The sequence below is a fragment of the Hyaena hyaena genome, unplaced genomic scaffold, assembly GCF_003009895.1.
Source record: "Hyaena hyaena isolate Hyena2069 unplaced genomic scaffold, ASM300989v1 scaffold_92, whole genome shotgun sequence".
NCBI lineage: Eukaryota > Metazoa > Chordata > Mammalia > Carnivora > Hyaenidae > Hyaena > Hyaena hyaena.
Genome location: NW_024080723.1, coordinates 575654 through 588833, shown reverse-complemented (window position 1 = coordinate 588833; position 13180 = coordinate 575654). Strand labels below are relative to the sequence as shown.

General features: G+C 40.9%; 1 protein-coding gene across 4 annotated transcripts in view; it reads right to left on the bottom strand.

Annotated features, from left to right (window-relative positions):
• INPP1 (inositol polyphosphate-1-phosphatase) overlaps positions 1–12693 on the bottom strand; it is a 28374-nt gene extending 15681 nt beyond the window's left edge. Inside the window, exon 1 of one of the 4 annotated variants that reach the window (XM_039234731.1) lies at positions 12621–12693. The gene's annotated coding sequence lies outside the window, so the exon portion shown is untranslated. Of the gene's footprint in view, positions 1–12204; positions 12224–12312; positions 12333–12508 lie in introns of those variants that run through there. The other 3 variants (XM_039234730.1, XM_039234732.1, XM_039234733.1) reach the window with 3 other exon arrangements.
• Positions 12694–13180: the final 487 nt, after the last annotated feature.

The following is a 13180-nucleotide window of genomic DNA, read 5'->3' as shown; positions in this document are numbered from 1 at the left end:
ATGATCTCATTAACCCTAATCATCTCTTCGAAGATCTTGTTTCCAAATACAGAGACATTATGAGATACTGGGGGTTGGGCTACGACATACACATTTGAAGGGAATACAACTTATCACCCAATACCTCTCCTGAAAGAGATACCTTAATAATCTAGCAAATGTCGACGAAATCTATTCCTTTGTCTTTTGTCTTCTGGCCAAATAGTAAAAATGGAGTAGGGTTCTTTGTCCCATCTATGTGGTCTATTAATTTAATTCTGTGAGTCACTCTTTCCTACTAGGAGGTACTCACTTTAACAGCCAAATTGTTAATGATACAGTGAACACTGAAATAACCTCCCCTAAGTCTTACTCTATGACAACTTACTTCAAGGAACATTTGAGCAGAAAAGCTTTAAAGAAGTTATATTCCTCACCATCTCAGATCAAATAAATGTATGTTAACATGAGAGTGTATCACAATGTCAGACAGAAATGGTTTCTTTAGCTTTGGGGGGATTTTTCATCTCCAGTTGGAGAAATATTGAATACACTGAAGTGGGTAAAAAAAAAAAAGTGTTCTTAAGATTTTCATGGAAGCCCAAACCTCTCTACACAGACAAAAACTCTGTTTTAATTCCTAACCATTCTGTCATTTCCTTAGCACACCAGTATCTTAAAAATCACATTTGAGGGGCGCCTGGGTGGCTCAGTCAGCTAAGTGTCTGACGTGGGCTCAGGTCATGATCTCACAGTCTTTGAGTTTAAGCCCCACATCAGGCTCTGTGCTGACAGCTCAGAGCCTAAAGCCTGCTTCAGATTCTGTGTCTCCCCCTCTCTCTGCCCCTCCCCAACTTGCTCACACGCTCTCTCTCGCTCTTGCTCTCTCTCCTTTTCTCTCTCAAAAATAAATAAACATTAAAAATTTTTTAAAAATTCACATTTGAATAACACACATTTTCAGATGTGATAAACAACACAGTGGGAAAGACACAGGCTTTGGAGACAAACCTGGGCTCAAAACCTGGCTTTGCCATTAACTAGCTGTGTGGCATCAGGTAATTTACTTACCCTGTCTGAACCTTTCTCCTCATCAGTAATATGAATATAATACTTAAAGTGCAGGGACCCTGTGGAGATCAAATGAGATATTTCTGGAAAAGTACCCAGCACAGAGCTTTGCATATAGCAGATAACAAAGCACAGCTATGACTATTAAATACAACTTCACAGAAATACAGTCACATGTCCTTCCTTGAGAAAATAAGAGGTGGGCAGCTTTATATGGGTCACCAAAATCTTTTCTGAAAATTTACTAGTCCATTAAATCCCAAAGGCTGGGAACTACTTGTGAGTCTCTGAATGACCCAGAATAAAGTTCCTTTATGCAGGCCAGATCTGATTGCTCCAGTTTCAGGGCGTCTGGGTGGAAACTTGGCTGCTAGAGGTCACATGACCACTCTGACATTTTGGTAGATCACCTACGGATGGTATCATTATGCTATCAGGGGAACATTCCGTGAGGATATTATTTTATGGGGATTCTAGGGCCCAGGGGTATTCCTTTTTGTGTGAAGAGCCTGGTTGTCCCAAGAAATGGCCATGCCCTTTAGCTGTTTACAGTGGCAGAAGTGTGACAACATAGCTAAGGGGCCTCAGCAAAACAGAACTGCTCCTGAGTAAGCAAGTCAGTCACAGCATTTCTGTTGACATTAATTTCTTCCTGCAGATAATACAAAACTTCTATGAAACCTATATTTTTGCTCAATATACAGGGACTCCACCCCACTGCCACCATTCATATCCTGAATTCAGTTTTTCACTCATCCTCTGGAGGGTGACAGTGAAGCTATCGTGTGGTGGCCCTGCCTGACAGCTATTGCTTTGGGGGGAAAACGCCCGACTTCCATGAAATACCTGGGTGTTTTACAGAAATGTGTTTGTGGTGACCTCTCTCAATGGGGTGCAAATGTCCAGGAGTTTCCCTAGGTAGCCACATGCAGAGGGGCTGGCCCAGGCTTCACGTGGGGCATAGTTCTAGGGGGAACACAGACCTGGTTCCCTATTTCTTTCTTAGGGCTGCTTTTGGGACTAGTTTAAAGAATGGTGGCATGGCGCCTGAGTGGCTCAGTCGGCTGAGCGTCCAACTTTGGCTCAGGTCATGATCTCACGGTTCGTGGGTTCAAGCCCCGTGTCAGGCTCTGTGCTGTATGCTTGCTCAGAGCCTGGAGCCTGTTTCGGATTCTGTGTCTCCTCTCTCTGCCCCTCCCCTGCACACGCTCTGTCTCATTCTGTCTCTCAAAAATAAATAAATGTAAAAAAAAAATGGTGGCTGCCAGGGCAGAAGAGATAGGGAACAGAAGTGGACCTACACAAAGCCTGGCAGAGTCTCAGCTGGCTCAGTTGGAGCAACCAGTGAGGGCTAAAGAGCAACCTGGTGAAAATAGCCTCTCCTGATACCACTATGAATCTTTCGTCTGACCAGCTGGTTACCTAGGTCACAGGGGAACTGTGTCATAAGCATTACTAGATATTTAAATACTACCTTTTAGCTAACTGGAAATTAAATTATCTTTCCAGTGGATAAGCTGTGATTGACTTTCAGGTATTTGACTGTCAAACATTCCTCAGAATCCATTAAGAAGTAGAGTATGGAACCACCTGTGTTTTTTTTTTTTTTTTTACTTTGAACTGTGTGATTTTACTTTGTACTCTGTCATATTGCTATCATCAATTCATAGGTTCTAAGTTTAGCATTTTCATAATTGATTTCTCACTATCTGTTCATTTATTCCTATGCTCTGGGCAGATTATTAATTTGTAAATGCTGTTCCCTCTGTTTGATGATGCCCTTCCACCTGCCTTCTATGCCTAATGTTTACTTACTTTCTCACAATCAGTTCATGGGGAAAAAAAAAACCTTGAACTGATACTTCATAAAAGAGGATATTTAAATGGTCAATAAACATATGGAAAGATATTCTATCTCATTAGTAATCAGGAAAATACAACTTAAAATCACAACAGGACAGCACTGCCTATCCAATGGAATAGCTCAAAAGAAAGACTAAAACTTGCCAGTTTTGGTGAGGATGTGGAGAAATGAGACTCTTACACACTGGGGTTAATGAAATTGGTAAAGCCAATGTTGGAAATTACTTGTAAGTTGTTAAATATGAGCATAGTCTATGATCCAGCCATTTCTTGTGTAGACATATACCCTACAAAAATTCACGCATGTATGAATATGAAAGACATGCATGAGAATATTTATGATAGTATAATTTGTGACAACTTAACACAAGAAATAACCCAAACAACCATCAATAATAAGATAGAATAAACTGTGGCATGTTCACATAAATACATACTACATAGCAGTAAGAATGAATGAATTATTGCTCTTTGCAACAATGTGGATGCATCTCACAGAAACACACTGTTGAAGTCAGCCACAAAATATATATACTGTGCAACTTAATTTATTTGAAGTTTGAAAATAGGCAAAACTAACTAATGGTATTAGAAGTCACAATGGTGGTTCCTCCTGGAGAAGAAGAGGTTACTGATGGGGGGATATGATGGGGACTTTTAGGCACTGGTACCAGTTCTGGATCTGAGTGACAGTTGCATGAGTAGGTTGACTTTGTGTAAATTCATCAAGCTGTGCACTTAGAACCTGCATACTTTTCTGCATGTGTTTCTAATTCAATAAAAAGTATTTTTTTAAAAGGGGAGGGCGAGGAGAGAGAGACAGAACAGTCAGTTCAGCAGTTGGCCTGTCTAGGAACCGTGCCCAACTCTCCTTCATCTTGTGCACTGGGAGCACAGAGGCAGGCCAAGTCTCTATGCCATCTCACCAACACTGGTACCTTGGTTTGCTTATCTAGGCTCTATCTGTCAGGAGATTTAAAGGTGTGTGGTTTCTGGGGTATTTGGCTGCCTCAGCCAGTAGAGCATGTAACTCTTGATCTTGGGGTCATGAGTTTGAGCCCCACGTTGAATGCACAGATTATATAAAAATAAATCTTTTAAAAAACCAAAACTCTGGGACACCTGGGTGGCTCAGTCAGTGGAACATCCAACTTCAGCTCAGGTCACAATCTCATGGTTCATTGGTTCCAGTCCTGTGAAACTGCTGCCAGCAAGGATCCTGCTTGGGATCCGCTCTCTCTCTCTCTCTCTCTCTCTCTCTCTGCACCTCCCCCACTCACGTGCGCACACTCTCTCTCTTAAAAATAAACATTTTTAAAAATCCAAAGTTAAAAAAAATTTTTTTTCAATACCAAAGTTTTAAAGGTATGTGGTTTCTTACAACTCTTAGCACATACCTCAGAGGCATTTAATAAAGTCATCTGATGAATTTTCTCTTAGCTTTGTAAATACAGAATTCATCCTTGTAATATTGTTTATTGTGCTTGGATTTTATCAGCATTACGTAGGCATGTGGTCTATATTTATAATCTGCATATATTCTCTATTCATTTACAAAAACAAACCAAAGCTGTAGCTGAATGACTAGCAACTGAACCACATTTGTGCCCCATCAGGATCTGGGGTTATGCTTTGTTATCTAGAGGTGACCTATCTTGACAAGATTAATTTAGTTGATTAAAAGACCAAAATGCTAAGTTTAATTGGTTATGTTAGAAATCACATTAAGCATGGGATATGTAAATCCATCTATTTAACCTTAACATTTCTCCCTCCCTCCTACATTACCTTCAGATAGTGTTTACATACATACTGCTTATGAGCTGGTCAGTCTACCTCACCCTAGCTGTTAAGGCTACTATTGGACCATACTAGTCCACATTTTTCTCACTGATGCTACTTACAGCAATAGACCACAAAAATGTCCTCCAATTCCAATGTTCTGGTAGCTTATAAATGGGATCTTGTGCTGAAGCAGTGCTTTCCAGATTAGTAAGATCAGACTAAATGGGATGCTTATTTAAAAATACAGACTTTTGGACTTTGCGCCTGGATATATTGATTCAGGAGATCTAGGTTGAGGACAGGGAATGCTGCTCAGTTGATTTTTATCAGACAATTTAAGGAAACCTGAAGTGCACCAGTCAACTCTGTGTCTTACTGTTTACTTAGAAGCAGAACGGGAAATCCTATAGCTACTGCAGCCAAGAATGATGGGCCTTGGTTGGCTAAAGGGTCAGTTTACATTGCCTTTTTTGTAATGGAATATTAAGTGCTGGGGGGAAAGATGCAACTTGATCTACCTAATAAGTATTTCATATTAGCATAATACTTGAATAAAATATGCATTCAAAGACTTCCCAGAATTCATTTGAAAACTATGAAAAAGTATTCCATTCAGAAATAATTTTAGGGGCGCCTGGGTGGCTCAGTCAGTTAAGCGTCCGACTTCGGCTCAGGTCATGATCTCACGGGTTCGTGGGTTCGAGCCCCGCGTTGGGCTCTGTGCTGACAGCTAGCTCAGAGCCTGGAGCCTGTTTCAGATTCTGTGTCTCCCTCTCTCTCTGCCCCTCCCCCACTTATGTTGTGTCTTTCTCTGTCTCAAAAATAAACACTAAAATTTTTTTTAAAAAAGAATTTTAAATTTGATAGTGATTTCTTTTTTTTTTTTTAGCCTCTTCACAATAGTTAGGAACATTTTCACTAAAAGAAACCCTATTCATTTGGATGGTTTTCTTCCTTCTAAGTTTCAACTGTATGTTTAAACTTTTATATGGTCACGGATGTGTTTAGAACAACCAAAGTGTCACAAATGAAACCTGAAATCCCACAGAATATGAAAAATAGAAACAGCAGATTCAGTGTAACTATCTTAACTGTAGGAAAGAATAAATATATTTTTAGTGTTTTCTTTATTTTGAGAGAGTGCACGAGAGTGGGGGAGGGGTACAGAGAGAGAGAGAGAGAGAGAGAGAGAGGATCACAAGCAGGCTGTGTGCTGTTAGCACAGAGTCCGACACAGAGCTCAACCTCACAAACCAAATCATGAGATCAGGACCCGAGCTGAAAACGAGTCAGACGCTTAACTGGCTGAGCCACCCAGGTGCCCCAAAAATAAATGTTTTTAAGAATACAAATGTAACGTATAATTCAAAGCAGAAAGAAAAGAGACAAGATGTATGAAAGAGTCTTTTCCAGTAGAATATTATTTAGAGTTATGATAAGTGTTACTCAGAATCCAGTCTTACTAATCTTCAAATCGATTCCAATATTTGCATTCAAAGTTAACATTTTTCAATTATTTTACCTTTCTTTCTGAATACCTGCAACACTCACTATTGGCACAACTCATTTATTTAAAAAAAATTTTTTTTAATGTTTTATTTATTTCTGAGAGAGAGAGAGAGAGACAGCATGAGCAGGGTCAGAGAGGGAGACACAGAATCTGAAGCAGGCATCAGGCTCTGAGCTAGTTGTCAGCACAGAACCTGACGCAGGGCTCGAACCCACGAACCATGAGATCATGACCTGAGCCAAAGTCAGACACTTAACTGACTGAGCCAACCAGTCGCCCCTGACACCAACTCATTTAACACTTACTTTTTATTTACCACTTGGGCTTCCTGGGCGTTTAAGAGAAAGAGCTTTTGTTTAGGCCACAGGAGAGCCGGTCCTTAGGCTCTACCTTGGCTTTAACCAACCAGGTGTGAAAACTGAGCCACGTGACTCAAGCTCAGGGACTTGTTTTCCTTATTTTTGTAAATATAAAAAAATGAAAGGAGGGACAGAGAGCTTAAAGGAGATGATTTATATGGTGTGTTCTAGTTCAAAACGTCCCTGTTTTTTGTATCTATTTTCCGGATCAAAATAGATTGGGGAATATTATCTAGCCTTACAAGTAATGAAATTCTGGTACATCCTACAACATGGATGAACCTTGCTAACGTTATGCTAAGTGAACTAAACCAGACTCAAAAGAACAAATACTGTATGATCCCACTAATATGAGGTACCCAGAGTAGTCAAATTCATAGAGACAGGAAGTGAAATGGTGGTTACAGAGGCTGGAGGGAGAGGAGAATGGGGAGTTCTTGTTCAGTGGATCCAGGGTTTCAGTTTGGGATGAGGAGAAAGTTCTGCAGGTGGATAGTGGTGATGGTTGGATAACAATGTGAACACGCTTAATGCCAGGGGGTTATACTCTCAAAAATGGTTATGATGGCAAATGTTATGTTATTACAACTTTTAAAGAGTAAAAAACAAAATTATAGATTCAAAAAATGCACATTTTAAAAGCTGTTGCTATTTATCATCTACCTAATGAGGGCATAATAAATATTTGTTGAATGAAAAAAAATGCAGTTGGGAGAGGGGCACGAAAATTAGGTTGAAAGAATGGGACTAGACTACTTGTCCTGATGTTGGTTTTTTACAGGAATCATACTGGTTTTTAATGCTTAGATTATATTTTTATATGCAATGGTCTGGATGTGGGTAGAGAGGCTAATGAATGTTAGGAGGAGGGCCTACGGCCCCTCCAAGCCAGCCTTTCGGGGGCTCCATTGTTCTGTCTCTAATGGGCTATAAATTCCTTGAGAGTAGGATACACATTTTTTTCCATCTCCTTTATAACACACAGGGGGAGTGTTGTAAGTTAATTGATTTTCATTCCACTGGAGATAAACATGTTTAAAAGGATTTTCTTCCACCAAAATTAATCTGTCAAGGATTATTCATTATGTACATTTTCAAATTATAACTCAGGAGAAATGTGATTCAAAGGAGTTCTTTACTGATCTTTTTAGAAAATGGCTATTATTTTTTATTTCTGTGATGATAAGTAACATGACCCAAATATATTCTCTGAATAGTACAGTAGGAAAGGAAGATCCTAGGTCACGTTATATATCATTTTTTTGCAGGCTGGGTTTAGCAGCATACCTGTTTGTCATTCTACTTTCACTTTATAGAGGCAAAAGTTGATTTTTAACAGATATTGACAGATGTTGAATAAATCAATACCAAATACTGAATGTAACATTTGCCTTTAAAGGAACACAAACTAGGGGCACCTGGGTGGCTCAGTCAGTTGGGTGTCCTGCATCGGCTCAGGTCAGGATCTCATGGTTTGTGGGTTCGAGCCCCGCATCAGGCTCTGTGCTGACAGCTCAGAGCCTGGAACCTGCTTCAGATTCTGTGTCTCCCTCTCTCTCTGACCCTCCCTCACCCACACTGTCTCCCCTTCAAAGACAAATTTAAAAAATAAATAAAAAATAAAGGCACACAAACTAATAAAAGAATATAGTCCTTGTACTTGAAAAGTTCAAAATAGTAAAAAGACATAAATGGTTCATTAAAGCCAATATTGTAAAAATTATCTTTTATGCTTGCTAATCCTACGACCATAGATAAATGTCTAAGCTGATTAATATTTATCTTCTTGATCTGATTCTTTATCTCCTCCATTCTTTGCTTTTAATGATGCTTACCATCAGCCAATTTTTTGAAACAGAGCTTTCTTATTCCCAGATCAAACTGGGATTGTATGTTATTATAGGTGATTCTTACAAATTCCCAGAAAAAAAAAAACTGAGACATATTCTAAAATTTGGAAGATCAGGTCCTATTTAAAAAGCAACTGATAATGATAAATTATGACATCACTATAACTTAGATTCTCCTTAAGCAATCAATATTAAAAGAACAGTTTCTGGGGCACCTAGGTGGCTCAGTCAGTTAAGTGTCTGATTCTTGATTTTGGCTCCGGTCATGATCTCATGGTTCTTGGGGATCAAGCCTCTCTCGGGGCTCTGCACTGTCAGCGTGGAGCCTCCTTGCAATTTTCTCCCCCACCCCCCTGCCTCTGCTCATGCACACACACTCTCTCTAAATAAATAAATAAACATTTTAAAAAAGAGAACAGTTTCCTTTGATCATCTGAATTCAACAACTTTGCTATTTTTTGGAAAAATTTTTAAATGTTTATTTTTGAGAGAGAGACAGACAGAATGTGAGTTGGGGAGGAGCAGAGAGATAGAGAGGGAGAATCCAAAACAGGCTGGGAAACAGGCTTCGAAACAGAATCTGAAACAGGCTCCAAGCTCTGAGCTGTCAGCACAGAGCCTAACGCAGGGCTGGAACTCTGACAGCGAGATCATGACATAGGCCAAAGCTGCATGCTCAACCGGCTGAGCCACCCAGGTGCCCCAAACTCCTTTGCTACTAATTCTGACTCTCATTAGCATTGCAGGAAGCTTACCATGATCACTCTGTAAAGAAAAGGGTAAGTTTAAGTATCTATTGATAAAGTTAGCAAATATTTACATTAATTTAAACATGGATAATAGATTTTAAATATTCAGTTGATTAAAAATAAAAATAAGCTAGCAAACAAATCTCCTCCTCCCCTCAAAAAACAAAACACAAGAGAAATAAAGAAAAGGAATTGAGAAGCAAAGGAAAGAATACTCTGACACTTTCCATGGAGGTAATTCATCTTAAAGAATTCGTTTATAGATTAATACTCTATGTTGTTAATTTGTTTTTATATACAATTGACCATGTTTTATGTCCAGGTAAAGTTTTGGTTTTTTTTTTTTTTTTTTTTTTTTGGATGAGGTTAGGTCATTTTAATAAAAGCTACAAGTTAGTTATTAAAATGTGTGTTTATCTTCCATATTTAGGAACACAAAAGGGGCAGCAAATATACCTGTTACATGAAAGAGAAATGACCTAGCACAAGAATTTGCTGTAGATTACTAGCTACAGTAATCTACATTTTTAAAAAAAATTTTTAACATTTATTCATTTTTGAGAGAGACCGAGCACATGGAGGAGGGGCAGAGAGAGAGAGAAGGAGACACAGAATACGAAGCAGGCTCCAGGCTCTGAGCTGTCAGAACAGAGCCTGACACAGGGCTTGAATTCACAAGCTGTGAGATCATGACCTGAGCTGAAGTTGGACGTTTAACCAACTGAGCCACCCAGGCGCCCCTACAGTAATCTATATTAAAAGACCATGAATAAAATGTTCCTATAACATTAAAGGTTTTTTTTAGTGTTTTACTTATTTCTGACAGAGAGAGAGAGAGAGTGAGCAGGGGAGGGTCAGAGAGAGAGGGAGACACAGAATCTGAAAAGAGGCTCCAGGCTGAGCTGGCTGTCAGCACAGAGCCCCGACACGGGGCTCGAACCCCCGAACCGTGAGATCATGACCTGACCTGAGCTTAAGTCGGATGCTTAACCAACTGAGCCACCCAGGTGCCCCTAAAATGTTTCTATAACATTAAAGGACTTGAATTAACATTGCATACCACAGAAAAGAGACTAAACATGCAAAAATGTTTGCTAGATTCAATCATCAGGCTTGACTACAAAAGGATATAAAAGCTTCAGATTTCCCAAGTGGGTGACATCATCACATTAATAAAACCATAGCTTCCATTTAAGAACATTTTATGTACAGGAATGAAGATAGGTTATGTCAGCTACTCATTCCAGCAACAGTTACTTTCCATGTGTGTTTCCCAACCTTGCCTTTTGTGTTTGTCTTTTTAAAATTTTGTCATTTTGACCTATATGAAGTATCTTCTTTCCCTGAAAGATTCTGATTCAAGCTGCAACGTGGGAATCTTTTTAAACCACTTTTGTTGCCCCCTCCCTTCTCTGCCTGAGGTAATTTTTTTTAATTAAGCAAATTTAGGAAACACTAATCATGAGATGCGACAAAAAATGCTGTCAACTCTGCTTTTATTTCTAAACTCTAAACCAAACAAAAACATCAGTGTACAGAGTTTTACCACCTTCATTACAAGATTCAAAGATTTTAATAAGGACATTACAGACACATCCAGAAAAAGTTCTCATATACACCATCCTCACCTTTAATAAATGTTTTTATTAATCACTTTATATAATGTAATTTCCTTAAAATTTTTTAGACATTTATTTATTTTAGAGACAGAGAGACACAGAGTGTGAGCAGGAGAGGTATAGAGAGACAGGGAGACACAGAATCAGAAGCAGGCTCCAGGCTCTGAGCTGTCAGCACAGAGTCCTACATAGGGCTCAAACCCACGAACCGTGAGATCATGACCTGAGCCAAAGTCAGACGCTTAACCGACGGAGCCACCCAGGTGCCCTAATGTAAATATCTTTTACACAATTCATCTACAAGATAAAATAGAATAAAACATTTTCTAATTGTTATCAGAGACAAATAAAAGGAGTAAAACATAGATAATAGCTTTATAACTTTTGTTTCACAATCCTTATATGCCCAATAAGACATATTTTCTTTCTTTCCTTTTTTTTCAGTAGTACAAGTACAGTCATAATTTAAATCTGTAATGAGATATTTCACATCAAAGGGCAAGTCCAGGCTGCAATTTCCAAACATGCAATTTCCAAGCATGGTTTAGTCCAAAAGCATGAAAAGAAATGGTAGCTTATTCCATGCAAAAAGTGTAACTTTATGCATCTTACATAATCCTCTTTATGACCAAGAACTAACTTAAAAGAGTAGTATAAAAATCCACAAAAGCTTAAAAATAAAGTTGGCTCTAAATAATTCAAAAAATATGTTTTGAAAACATGAACTTTTCCACTGCCTTTATTTTTTCTTTAGATTCTCTATTTTTAAAGTTAAAAATGAGGTCACTTCGCTAATTCATCACTCAATAGTAGTTCAGTGGATTATTTTCACCATTAGACTGTTATCGGGCTGAGCAAGGCCGATCCCTATCAACTTCTATGGTTTCAAAGTTAGGAATCACAGGAAAAGGGCCAAAAAATGTTTTATTTTCAATATGTGGGATTCACTTAAGTGGTCTGTCCATATAGCCTTAACCCACTGTTCTTTTGAAGTCAATGCCATTCAAACAGTGGGCAAATTTCTGCTTATTCAACCCCTTAAAATTAGTTTTACAACTGGAAGTCTCCAAAATACACATCCTAATTGTTTGTGTGTATTTTTTAATGGATGTAGTAAATTATCTAGGGATTTTTTTTCATGCTTTTTGTATCCAATAGCGTATAGGATTCCGCCAAACCCACGTTAAATTTTTCCCACCTACTATTGTGGCCACACCAACTATCTATGCGCATTTCACAAAACCGCCCTTCCAAATGCAGAGAATTAAATGCAAAGAAATAAAGACTTTTCTAAATATAGCCCCATCATGTTTATTTTACACTCATCTAGTAGGTCACCAGCGACGGCCAGCAGCAATGGACACTTAGAAGCATCTCCCAAAGCAAAACCAAGGGGCGCTTGACAGCTACGCCATCTACCTGTTGAACCTGGGCCACTGCTTTCCACAACTGTCAGGTCAGCTTCTTCCATCTAGAAAAGCTCAAGATGGATTTTTCTTTTTTTTTTAAACAAAGTTGTTTGCTAACCTTTCTTCCCACCCTGTTTCCCTCGGGTCAGTTCTGCGGAGGGCAGGGAGCCGCGGGGTCCGCGAGCCGCTCGGCCCGGCGGGCTGCAGCCGCGATGCGGGGCGGGCCGTGCCGGGTGGCAGCCCGGCCGCCGCGGACGGAGGGCGTCACAGGCCGGGCGGAGAAGCACGCAGCCTCCTGGCCCCGATTTACTCACCTACCGTCCGCAGGGGCGGTGGGGCGCGTGCCTTCCGCCCAGCCGGGGGGCCCAGATCCGAGGAGCGGGGAGGCGGCGAGGCGAGGGGCACGCAAGAAGGAAACCGTGTTACCTAAGCCGGGGATGCGGAGCGAAGGAGGCTGCAGCCTTTCCCTCCAGAAACGGAAGAGGCGGGGGAGGAGGAGGAGGAAAATGAGGCGGCGGCGGCGGCGGCGGCGGGCGGAGGGGCTGCAGGCGGCTGCCCGCAGGCTCAGCCGGAGGGCGCGGGGTCCGCGGCACCGCGGTGGGCGCCCGAGGGGAAGGCGAAGGGCGCCGTCGTGCTCGCCGCCCCGCTGGGCCCCGCTCGCAGACCCTCAGCATCCGCGGGGCCGCCGCCCCCCTCGGCCCCCGCGGGACCGCGGCGTGGAAACGCGGTGACGCCTGGAGGCTCCCGGGGCGGGCGAAGGCATCCCACGCCCGCCAGGGCCGAGCGTCCGCGACGTCACAAGTAGAGGGTGATGATTCAGGGAGCGGGGGTGCCGGGAAGGAAAGGGCTCCCGGGTCACCTAATCCGCTGTTCTTGTTCTGTCCCGTGGACGCTCACAGATTTCGTTTTTGAAATCTTCCTGCTCCGTTTTTCTGTGCCCTTTTGGAGATTCAGGGTTTGACAGACGGGTTGGCAACTCTGAAGAT